Below are 13,266 nucleotides of genomic sequence, written 5' to 3'. Positions count from 1 at the left end.
AGAAATGCTTATTATAACTAGCCTTCTCTCAATGGAAGTATATAATGACAATTCTATAGCTTTGTGTTTCAAAAATAGTGATGATAGAATACCTTGAAATTGATGTGTAAATGACAAGATCAGTAATAATATGCCCAATGAAATCATTGTCCGTCACTAGGTTCAATATTTCTGTTGAGATACAGCTGGTACAATGTATACCACATCTATTAACCTTACAAGTATGAAATAATTTATTTTAATGTTATAAATCCAATTTTTACTTTTCTAAAATTTCTATAACAAATATGAAAATCCGAGTAGCTTAAAACAATAGAACTTCCAGTGTACATATATGTAATAGCCCTTGAAACCAGATTTACAAATAACTACTTGGTGGAAACAAGGTTTATACAATAACTATTTGGGGTATGAACTTGCATATTTCTTCCTAGCTCCTATGTGATAATTTTAATCCTGGGTTTTTTCCACACAAAAATTACTGTTTTTTTTTTTTTCTTGGTATTCAGCAAATGTACCTGTGTCCTTGTTTTTTTTTTTTTTGTTTGTTTGTTTGTTTTTTTCTATGAATTTCAATCACATATATAGGATTCACATTTATCAGTATGAATTCATATTATTTAAATTTCATTTTCATATGTTTATTTTAAAATGAAGAACATTTATAAGAAAGAAAGGATTGTGGATTAAAAATAAAGCAATTATTTATGAAACTTCTGAGTTCATAAACTGAGTTCCTCACTCCTGGTACCAACTTCTATATTAGTTAGGGTTCTCTAGAGTTACAATACTTATGGAATGTCTCTCTATATTGAGGGAATTTATTATGATGACTTACAGTCTGTAGTCCAACTTCCTAACAATGGTCTGCTGTAAATAGGAAGTCTAAGAATCTGGTAGTTGCTCAGTATCATCAGGCAAGTTGTTCTGTATAAGTAGATTTCAACAGGTGTGCTGGCAAGTAAATTCAAGCATGCAAAGAAGAACAAATATTCATTCTTTCAATGTCCTTATGTTGGGCTCCAGAAGAAGATATGGCTCAGATTAAAGGTATGTACTAGCTTGCCTGGATCTGAGACTTGTTCTGTCATAGGCTGACCATGAACTCCAAGATCTCTTTGCCTTATTTTCCTGGGATGAAAGGCATGTACTGTCTTGCTTGGGCCTAACCTTTTCATAGTCACTATGCTTCAAGATCTCAATGCCAACATCCAGGTCAGAAACTTGTGTCTTCCAGTCTGATATGGATCACAGGTGAAGCCCCCAATTCTGAACTGTATTTCATACCAGATACAGTCAAGTTGACAACCAGAAATAGCCATTACAATAATCTACCACATGCAGAATGAAAGATAAAAATCATGTGATCATTGCAATATACATTAAAAGAGCAATTGCCAAAATCCAGCATCCCTTCATGATAAAAATTGTGGAAAGACTAAGGATAAAATGAAAATACCTCATAATATTAGAAATGATTTTCCACAAACCTACAACCAACATCAAACTGAATGGATAGAAACTCAATGAATTTCTGTTAACTTCAGGAATAAGAAACTTTTCTACTTGCTCCATTTCAATATACCTCCCCTATTCAATATAGAACTTTAAATCTTAGCTAGAGCACTAAGACTACTGGAGGTGGTCATGGGGTTATAAATGGAAAAGATAGCAGTCATGAACACCATTTCAGCACATGGTTCTGGTCAAACCTAACAGCTCCATGTAGGAAAGTCTGAACAAAGCCATGTCATCTCACACAAAACTCACTTCCAAATAGATCAAAGACCTCAACATAAAAATAGATAGATCTCTTTCTTCTATCATATCTTCAGTGCCTGGGATTTTCTATCTCTTCTATCTGCTGATGCTTATATCTCTAGTTTCTCATCTCTTAGCTATATATTTTATTTCTAGAATTCACTTTGTCTTCTTTGTTGTATGTATTTCCATTTTGGTCCTGAATAATTTTATTTCTTTTCTTCAACTGGTTATTCATTTTTACCTTTGGTTATATTTTATGGATTTATTCATTTCCTCCATTTTCCCCCATTTTTAGCTCTGTTGGAATGTTCAACAGTTGCTGTAGTAGGATAACTGGGTTCTAGCTGTTGTTGACTGTGTTCTTACACTGAAGAATAGGCTGCGAGGTTCTCATTAGAGGTGTCAGTGCCTATTTCTGAGATTGTGTTTTTGGATGGGTGATTGGTTTCGGTTTCCTCTCTTGTCTCTGACCAGACTGGCCTGTGGCTGACCAGAGGTTCTCCATCAGATTTGTGGGCTGAATTTCTGATTATCAGCCTGGATTCTAGAAGAACAGTGTGTCTCTGTCTGAGTTTATTCTTGGACAAGGCAGGGACAAGACAAGGGGCAATTGGGGTAAAGTGAGGAATGACATGAGAAAGTGGGAAGAGTCTGTAAGTGGCCTTCCTTGAATTTAGGTTGTCTGTTGTGGCCTCTCTCAAAACAAAGGTCCTTACTCTAAACTGGGTGATGAGATACAATGAAAAAAAACAGAGGGACATTTGTAGGTATGAGAGCACACACTGAAAGAGTATAGAGGTAGTCCATGGGCAGATGGGTGTTTTAAATGGAGTTTTTGTAGTCTTTGTGGTCTCTGGTGGAGCATAGGATTTCTCCAGAATTTGTAGGCTGGGATAGGGTGATGAAGAAGTATGGATGGGGTAGAAGGTAGGCCAGGTGGGTTCTGAGAGGGTTGGGGTGATCTGCAGGCAGAGGCCTACCTGGAATTCTGGCAGCAGAATGTTTTCATTGGTGTTGTAGCTCATTTTTATTCTTTAAATACCGGCTTCCTTCCTAAGGAAAGAGAGTGTGTATTAAGATGGGAGGATAGTAGAGATTTTATTGAGGATTTTTGTAGGGTTTGAAGACAACAAATAGAATGTATTTTATGGGGGGAATTTATTTTCAATCAGAAAACAGGGGTGGGGCATCCTGAACTTTGAACTTTGAATCTAAATAGATAGAACTAGAAAGGAACATATTCAATGAGATAACCCAGACTCAGAAAGGTAAAAATCTCATATTTTCTTTCATTGAAATTTCTAAGCTCCAAATCTTCACATGTGAATACATATTCTTTTGTAACTGAAAAATTTAGGCAATTGAAAAGGAGTTATTAGCGGGGGTGGTATAAACCTTTAATCCCAGCGCTTGGGAGGCAGAGGCAGGTGGATTTCTGAGTTTGAGGCCAGCCTGGTCTACAGAGTGAGTTCCAGGACAGCCAGGACTATACAGAGAAACCCTGTCTTGAAAAAAAAACAAAAAGAAAGAAAAAAGAAAAGGAGTTAAAGAAGTTATTACATAGTATGTAGTAGGCGAGCAAGAATTCAAAATTCAAGACAGTAAAAGTGACCTAATGTGGAAAATGTGAAAAATGAAGGTTGGTTTTTAAAGAGAGATGGAAAATAAAGATAGATATACAAAGAAGTTAAAATAACAGTAAGAAATCTAAAGAAAAAAAGAAAAATTATTAAAGTAACCATCTACCAAAAGTGAATAAATGAATAAGTAAATAAATAAATAAATAAATACTACAGATAGGTATATGTATAGGCAAACAACTTTTAAATATGTTTTCTAATCTAGGCTCAAATTGTTTACTCAATGAACTTAAGGCCATCATGAAATATATGAGGGCCTCTTTTGAGTTGTTGGTTGGGGTTGTTCATTAGACTCCTAAAACTTTACAGACTATTTCTATTGTCCTTTCTTGTCTCCCAGATGTGGAAGGCAAGGCCCTTTTTGCTGAAGAGACAATATATTTCAGCCACAAAGATCCTGCTTAGGTTTGACACCAATGGATCACCAGCATGGCATGAAAACCTAAGGGTACAGTAGTGGCCACATACTTTGGCAGTAACCAACAATTCTATACTTGGACTTAAAACCCACTTAATACGATAGAAATCATTACTGATAAAGGACCTAATTTGAAGAATCTAAATTAACATTACAAACTGCATTTTGCTTTCAGACTCCATTTTATGATTAACTTGCCCTCTAAATGAACCCAGCTTCTGGTAAAATCACAACTTGTTCCAGGAGCCATGTCATCCTGGTAACAATCACAATTCCCCTGGGCAAATAAACACTCCACTCCTAAAAACAACCAGTTATTTCTTAAGGGGAAATTACCTAATATCCAAAGTGGAGTGAATAAACAAACAGCCATTGTTCATACCAAGGTGAAATCATTACTAGTCAATAGAAGCACACCAAGCAAATGTCAACCAATCATTTATCTGCTATGTTGGAAAGTCCCTCCCCCTACTGTTATGTTTGTACCAGCTCAGGACCTTTCACACCTTCTAATGTGTTGGAGAGGCTAGAGGGTCTGAGCTCCAACTTGAATAAAGACTCTCTGCTTTTATATATGGATTGACTCCTGGAGGTCACTAATCCTCTGTGAGGACCTGACAATCTGGCCATAATACCATAATGGAAACTAATCAGGCTAATAAAGCCATATATCACAGAGGAGAACCTACAACTAGCACCCTACAAAAACAGCATGTTTCCTATCTATATGCCAAATATTTTTCCTTTTATCTGTAGACAATTGTAGTCCTTGTTCCTCTTCAAGCACACTTCTCTTTACAACTAACAGAGAAAAATAAAGAAAATTAAAACCAATCAAAGTGCAGAATTGTGAGTACAGTCCCAATCGATACAAGTACAAATCAATACCCTTTCCAAAGTGTCAGTGAAGACCACCCAAGTGAGGGTGGAAACAATGTAAAGGACAGGGGATACAGAAATTTGCTGAGAGAACGTGTCTTTGTAGGAATTACAAAACCTTCACCCTTATAATATCACCAATAATATTGCTTAAACATAAATGGAATGTGGACAACAATCAACGTTCCAAAGTGGATGGGTAAATACCATGAGTTCTCAATTCTACTCAAAGCAGTATAGACCACTAAGGAATTGTCAACCTGGAATAGAATACAAGCAACTTGGATTTTTACACACATGTACACGTATGTATGTATGTATGTACAGCAATTAATGGAAAAAGAGGACAAGAATTTGAAAGATATCAAGTAGGGATCTATGAGAGCATATGGAGTAAAGCAAGATATGGATGGAAGAAATTATGCAATTATTTTCTCAAAAAAACTTAAATATTAAAAAATAATGTCAACTCACTACAAGTTTTCCGCAGGTTAATCTTGTGGAGGTGTTTTTGTTTTGTTTTGTTGTTTTGTTTTGTTTTTCTTGAGATTCTCTCAATGCATCTCTAGTTTATACTAAGTTCTTGTAAAACTAGACAGGACAATTATTATTTGATATATATTAAGAAAGTCAGAAATAGAAAATATAATCTTGATTTAAATATTGTTTCACTATTATAAGTACATTTAGATGTCAGAATGAAAATTGTGGCTGCTCTTAACAACATGGTTTGATGGACTGAATTGGAACCTAATGGAAACAGGGGCTGAGACTTCATAACTGAGTGCTTGTCAGGAGGTTACTCTACCTATTTACAAATGTGATCATTGAAGAAAATGAGATATTTAGTTAACAATGACAGAATTTTCATAGTGTTTGTTTTCTTCAAGATTGGACCAAACACTAGAGACTCAGCTCAGAACAAGATATAAACCCAAGCATAGCCAAGGCTTTTCACTGAGAAAAACAAGGGCCCATTGAAAAAATCAGGAACAATAAAGAAAAACCTACATGGCTTGGTACGTCTATATTACATTTGGAACGTCTATATTACATTACCCTTTGGTGTAGCATATGTGCTCTAACCCAGCCAAATTCTTTAGCCTTCATTTTCTTTGCAAATAGGAATTTCCTGTTTGTGTACTTTGTGAGTATTATGGTTGTGTGTCATGTTTGAAAGATAAGAATGTGGTATGGTTCCTATAGTGAAACGAAATTTTATGTCCCTAATTTCTAATGACAAGACAGACATGGTATTCCAGAAAACAATTATTAAAAGTAATATTCAAACATTAGTTTTAAAGCCTAACACATGCATTTGATCATTTTCAAATAAAGCATTAAGTAACTTCCCAGGATATCTTCATAATTTATTTAGAAAGGAAATGATAATGTTTAGTGTCAGGAGCCTGCATTTTGATATTTTCCATAATCTTAACTATTATGTCATCACACACTTTTTGTAAGTCACAAAAGTAAAACATATATTTGTGGAGTTCTTCTAGCATAAGAAAAGAACAATAATTATTTCTTCTCATAAATTGGCCAATCTTCTAACTGAAAAGTGCTTTTCCCTTGTACACCAATAGAAAGAATTCCTTTTATAATGGAAATTCTAAATATGCTTAAAAATTATTCATGTGATGGAATTTTAAATATCACCTTAAAATATGTGAATATCTACCCTTGCTTGAGTATAAAACTATTACAGCAAATTATGCATCATTTAGAATACTAAATAAAATAAAATAAAATGAAACCACTCTACTGGAAAATGCAGCTAGGGACAGTTCGAATACCTAGGAAATCAATATCTACTTTACTCTGTGATTACTGCCAAATGATTGAAGTATCAGACAAGCAGTGAGCCAGAGTCTTTACTGTACAAGCAGCTAGTTTCTCACTGTAAATCTCTTTTCAGGACTACTGGACCTGAGGTTGTAATTACCTAAAACTTTTAAATGCACTACGGTTTTCCTAGAAGAGTTTGTCAGAGTAGCCATTCAAGGGAAGAAAATGTTCTAAAAATACTGTACTTGATCGTTCATAGTTGGCAAGAAAGAAGGAAGTATTTAAAAGGTAAATTGATCTGGGTAATTCTGAAGAGCTTTTATTCACAGTAGCTAACAACAGCAACCCATGTCACCCGGAGCCTTTCACGCACAGCTTGAAGTAACTTGTAAGTAGTCAGCTTCATTCAGGACAATCATCCAGGGTGCTGTTTTCCTAATTCATCTCTGAAAGTTTCAATGTATCTTCTTCCCAACCAACATCCAGGTATATGGAAATGTAACAGCTCAGTAGTGACCTCAAGGGCAACTCAAATCTGTCACTGCGTTTATGAATGACAGAGACCTAAACAAGATAAGCAGAGTAACAAGTTTACATGACAACTGGAAAATGCCAGAATTGAAATGTGAGATGATTATTTTTTTTTTTCCCCAAAGCAAGGAAGACTAGCGAAAGTAGCATGTGTCAAACACTTAGTGTATGACAAGGAATCTGAAGACACGCTCCAGTTTTCTCACATGCAACACTCATGCAATTGTAGAAAGTAAGAGTTTGTTCTGAAGGGAAATACAACCACATCAATAGATGCTGACTTCTCTACGTGCCCATCACCTTGGGAAAGAGATATTTGTTCATTATTTATTTTGCCTAATGAACAAAAGTTGTTCAGATTGAGAAATAATAACATAGTTTGCACCAAAAGATACAATAATGTAAAGATTATACATGAAATATCAGAAAGATGCCAAATGTAAAATTGCAAGTTATGATGATGGAGATACAATAAATAAATATTTATAATATATTTATAGTAAACAAATGAATGCCCAGCATCGCTTATATAAAAGGTGCTCAGGAATTCAGTACATGGATAGATATGTACCTAGCTTCTGTGATATGAAAACCACAGCTATAGAAGCTTGTTATCTAGAGACCATGAGTAGAAGATGCTTTGTCTAAAAGCCTTTTGCATATGCTCTATGTGTGAATTTTTACCTGAACTGCACAATTTCCAGAGCTTTCCTTAATGATATGTCACTGTTATAGAGTTAATAATGGCCAAAATGTTACTGTTATCTCTGTTTTATTCTAAAAATCATATAGAAACTAGCTGAACAAAAGTTTTATATTCACTAAATCACATTTTAAATATTAATATTCTACTATAATTTTCCTTAAGTACACTGTCAAAGGACTTTTTTGTATTTTTGTGGAAAATTCAAACATCAGCATAACAAGAGTTAAATTTATTATCAAAATAAGTCACATCACTGACACTTAGTACACCAATTCTAAACAAGAGCAATCTTTCAATAAATAAAATAAATATAATACAATAAATAAAGTAAATCTTCCAAGTAAAGACATAATAATTCAGACCAGTGAACTAATTTCATTAGATATAGTGTCATTTACTAAACAGATGTTTTAATAAAAAATGAATCCTATTCAATGTTAATTATACAACCCATCTGAAGTATATTAGCATTTTTCTACTTGCTGTTTTATTACGATTTTCACTATTAATTTACTATTTACTATTTTATTTTATTATTACATTCATATTTTGTGAAATTTCTATATTTGTATCTCGGAACTGAAATTTCCAGATAATTTGTGCATGTTTAAGGTAGTGACCTCCTTTTCATTTATTATCAGTCTTTCCCTTCTAATATCTATGTGTACCTGAATTCATGTGTACAATTATTTATACATGAGAAAAGTTTATCAAGGGTACTGAAGAGAAGACGCATTTCTTTAAAGAAACAGAAAGGTATTTACTCTGTGCTGTAGAAGCCAAATGACATATTGAAAAATTAAGGCACACAGGGTCATTATGAAATGAACAGAATGCAGAGCACAATATTATTATTATTTAACATTTATTACTTTTAAATCATACTCTGCAGTATTATGTCACAGAGTGACATAGTTTATTTCTATGCCAATACATGTATACATAGAGCAATTTCAAATCGATATAGCTTAAAGGACTGTATCATATTCAAATATGATAAAACAAAGATGTAACATACTTTCAATAACAAACCATATTAATACTTATAATTTTCTACTTCATTCTATGGCTATGGAAATATTGTGTCTATTTCCTACTGAGACATTTAAATTAAAATGTATATTTATGAGTGAGTTGAAGATCAGATTGGACAATTCAAACACCACTGCTTAATGACATAATTTCCCATATATTTAAATGAATTGCAAGCTTCACCTCACCAGGGAACATGTATATATTGCTGTTAATTCTTTGAGGTTTTTTTTTTTTTTTTTTTTTTTTTTTTTGAGACAGGTTTTCTCTGCATAGCCCTGGCTGTCCTGGAACTCACTCTGTAGACCAGACTGGCCTCGAACTCAGAAATCCTCATGCCTCTGCCTCCCAAGTGCTGGGATTAAAGGTGTGTGCCACCACTGCCTGGTTAATTCTTTGAGAATTATAGACAATGTTTTTTTCATTATATTCACCACTTCACTGTCTCTTCACAGAAGTGCCCATACTCATCCAACTCTATTAACCATTTAGTCCAATTTGTACTACCTGGTTACTCTTGGGTGTGTATGTATCCAACCACATGAACATGTGAACTACAATGAGAAGAACCCTTAAATGAAACTGACTTTCCATGTATGAGAGACTATCAGTTGCTGTAGCTCCAGAAATAGCAGTAAGATATCATGTCTGCTTTCTGCTTCATGATGAGTTTATTATTTTTTTCTGGCTTAGAGCAATGCACAATGGTAAAACCTCAATGTGTTAATATGAGAAAATGCTCTGCTGTGTCTGAAAATACTGATTTTTTGAAGTTATCTATAATTTATAACTCAATGTTCTACTACATCCCTTTATTCTGAATGATCCCGGGAATTTGGGAGGATGTTGTATGATATAGATGCCTCATTTAGGAATGCCCTTTCTTCAGTCTAATCTCTACATTTGACTAATTGTCTATTTTTCTGTTCATTTCATCTATTTTATAAAAGCTTCCTTTTCTGCAATTGTGAATTTATTAATTTTAAATCTAATGATAATTTGTTAGGAGTCAGTTAAAACCTATATCCAGTTAAGCAGGATAACAGTGGTAGGTTCTCCTCTGTGGCATATAAGGTCATATGGACTGTAGATGCTTGACTCTTGTAACAGTGACAGGTATAAGTTTCATCTTGTGGAATGGCCCTTAATTAAATCCAATAAGTGATGGGTTGCTATAATGAAACTTATGCTGTTATTGTGCCAATTGACATACTTGCACAAACAATTGCTATTGTACCTACAGTTTCAGAGTTGAGTAAGAGTGGTAATTACTCCTCAGACCCAGTAGTGTGTGTGTGTGTGTGTGTGTGTGTGTGTGTGTGTGTGTGTGTGTGTGTATACATTCATTTACATTACAAATATATATTCATTTACATTACAAATATCTCTCCAGTTAACTCTTTACCAACCTCTCATCCCATTCCTGCTTCCCCCTTCGCCTTTGCCTCTATGAAGATGTTTTTCCACCCATTCACTTACTCCTGCCTCATCCTTTAAGCATCCCCCTACTATGGGGCATCAAGCCTCCATACCCTCCCTCTGATGTCAGATATGGCCATCCTCTGCTATGTATGTATCTGAAGTCCTGGCTCCATCCATGAATGGTGATTTGGTTGGTAATTTAGTTTCTGGGAGCTCTGGGTAGTCCAATTAGTTAATATTGTTCTTCTTTCAGTGTTGCGACCTCCTTCAGGTCCCTCAGTCCTTCCCCTAGCTCTTCCATTGGTATCTCCAAGCTCATTCTGATGGTTGATTATGAGGATCTGCATCTGTGTTGGTCAGGTGTTGGTAAAACCTCTCAGAGAACAACCCTATCATGATCTTGTCAGCAAAGCCCTTTTTGGCATTAGCAATGGTGTAGGGTTTTGGTGTTTGCAGGTGGGATGGATCCCTAGACTATCCTTCAGTATTTGTCCCATTTTTTGTCCCTGTCTTTCCCTTGGACAGGAACACTTCTGGGTTTAAAATTTCAAGATGTTTGGGTGGCCCTATTCCTCAACTGAGGACTGTGCCTATATACTACAGGTGGTCTCTACAGGTTGCACATTCCCTTTTTGGAGAATTTTGGCTAAAGTCATCAACCTTGGCTCCTGGCAGCCTCTTTCTAGTGGCTGCACCCAGTTCCCCATGTTCCACTGCTATATGTTTCTATTCAATTTCCTGATTTCTTATTACTTCCTGTACCTTCCAAAATCTCTTCCTGCCCCCCTTCTCCCTCCCTCTCTTCTCTCCCTCTCACTTTCCTCCCTTTCTCTAGCTCCTGTGATTATTTTGCTCCCCATTCTATTTAGGATTGAGACATGTACACATTGTCTTCCTTCTTACAAAGCATCATATGGCTTGTGGGGTGTGTTGTGGGTATTCTGAACTTTTGTGCTAAAATCCACTAATCAGTGTGGATATATCATATGAGGGTTTTTTTGTTTGTTTGTTTGTTTGTTTGTTTTGTTTTGTTTTTTTGTTTTTGTTTTTGTTTTGGGTTACCTCACTCAGGATATTTTCTGGTTCCTTCCATTTCCTTGCTAATTTCATGAAGTCATTGTTTTTAATAGCTGAGTTGTACTCCATTATATAAATGTACCATATTTTCTGTATCCATTTTTTGTTGACAGATACCTGGGTTTTTTCCAGCTTCTGGCTATTATAAGTAAGACTATAATAACTAGAGTGGAACATGTTTCCTTGTTACCTGTTGGAGTATCTTTTGGGTATATGCCCAGGAGTGGTATAGCTGTGTCTTCAGGTAGAAGTATTTTCAGTTTTCTGAGGAACCTCCTGACTGACTTCCAGAGTGATTATACCAGCTTGCACTACCGTCAGCCATGGAGGGGTGTTCCTATCTCTCCACATCCTTGCCAGCATCACTACCTGCAGAGTTTTTCATCTTAGACATTCTAATTGGTTTGAGGTAGAATCTCAGAGTCCTTTTGATTTGCATTTCCCTGATGACTAAGGATGTTGAACATTTCTTTAAGTGCTTCTCAGCCATTTGCGATTCCTCAGTTGAGAATTCCTTGTTTAGCTCTGTACACCATTTTTAAAAGTATTATTTGGTTCTCTGGATTCTAACTTCCTGAGTTTGTAAAGATCTTTTCCCAACCTGTGAGTTGCCATTTTGTACTATTGGAAGTATTCTTTACATTACAGAAGCTCTTCAATTTTATGAGGTCTCATTTGTCAATTAATGATCTTAGAGCATGAGCCATTGGTGATTTGATCGGGAAAATTTCCCTTGTGCCAATGTGTTCAAGGTGTTTTCCCTCTTTATGTTTTATTACACTCACCATACCTGGTTTTATGTGGAGCTCCTTGATCAACTTGTTCTTCAGCTGTTTACAAGGAGATAAGAATGAATCAGTTTGCATCCCTTTATATGCTGAGCATTAGTTAAACCAGCACCATTTGTTGAAAATGCTTTCCTTTTTCCACTGGATATATATATATATTTTTTTGACAAAGATCAAGTGACCATAAGTGCGTGAATATATTTCTGGGTCTTCAGTGCTATTCTATTTATCTACCTGCCTGTCTCTGTACCAATACCATGCAGTTTTTGTCATTATTGCCTTTCAGTACATACAGCTTGAGGTCAGGGATGGTGATTCCCAACGAAGTTAAATCAATTACCAAAGTTAAATAGCGTTCATATAAACCTTCTAAATAGTCCCACAATCCCTGTAGAAATGAAAGCAATCGTTAAGACTCTGAACAAAAAAAAAAAAAAAAAAAAAAAAAAAAAAAAAAAAGAAATAAAAAAGCACAGGATTAGATTGTTTAAGAGCAGAATTCTATGAGATCTTCAAAGAAAACTTAATTAATAACAATACACCTCAAACTATTTCACATAATTGAAACAGAAGGAATACTACGCAATATATAATCTTTAAGCCACAATTACACAAAAATCTAAACTACACAAAGACCTATCAAAGAAAGAGAAGTTCAGATAATTTTCCCTTAAGAATATTTATGCAAAAATTTTCACAAAAATTTCACAAACCAATAACCAACATTAAACTAATTGGAGTAAACTTGTAGCAATCCCACTAAAATCAGGAACTAGACAAGGCTGCCCACTCTCCCACTATCTATTCAATATAGTTCACAAAGTTTTATCTAGATCAATTAGGCAATAAAAGATCAAAGGAATACTATTTGGAAAGGAGGAAGTCATCACTATTTATGGATCATATGGTAGTATGCATAAAGGGCCCCAGTAGTTAAAATAGAATTTTTCAACACTGTGAACCTAAGCAGACAATTATAAGCTCAATTTCATCATCTTATACTACTCCAGGTTATAATTCTTCAATTATATCATCTTACTGCAATGCTCTATAGAGTACCAGTACATACAAATTATGGAGTTCTATGAAATCCCCTGGAGGAAAGCTATTCTTGGCACTGAATTTTTAAATTTGTGTGGTGTGTACTATGAGCATTCATGCCACATTATATGGTGAGTGCATTTCTCTCTCTCTCTCTCTCTCTCTCTCTCTCTCTCT

The sequence above is a fragment of the Mus pahari genome, chromosome 22, assembly GCF_900095145.1.
Source record: "Mus pahari chromosome 22, PAHARI_EIJ_v1.1, whole genome shotgun sequence".
NCBI lineage: Eukaryota > Metazoa > Chordata > Mammalia > Rodentia > Muridae > Mus > Mus pahari.
The sequence above is the reverse complement of the archived record's forward strand: the minus strand, read 5'-3'. Positions refer to the sequence as shown.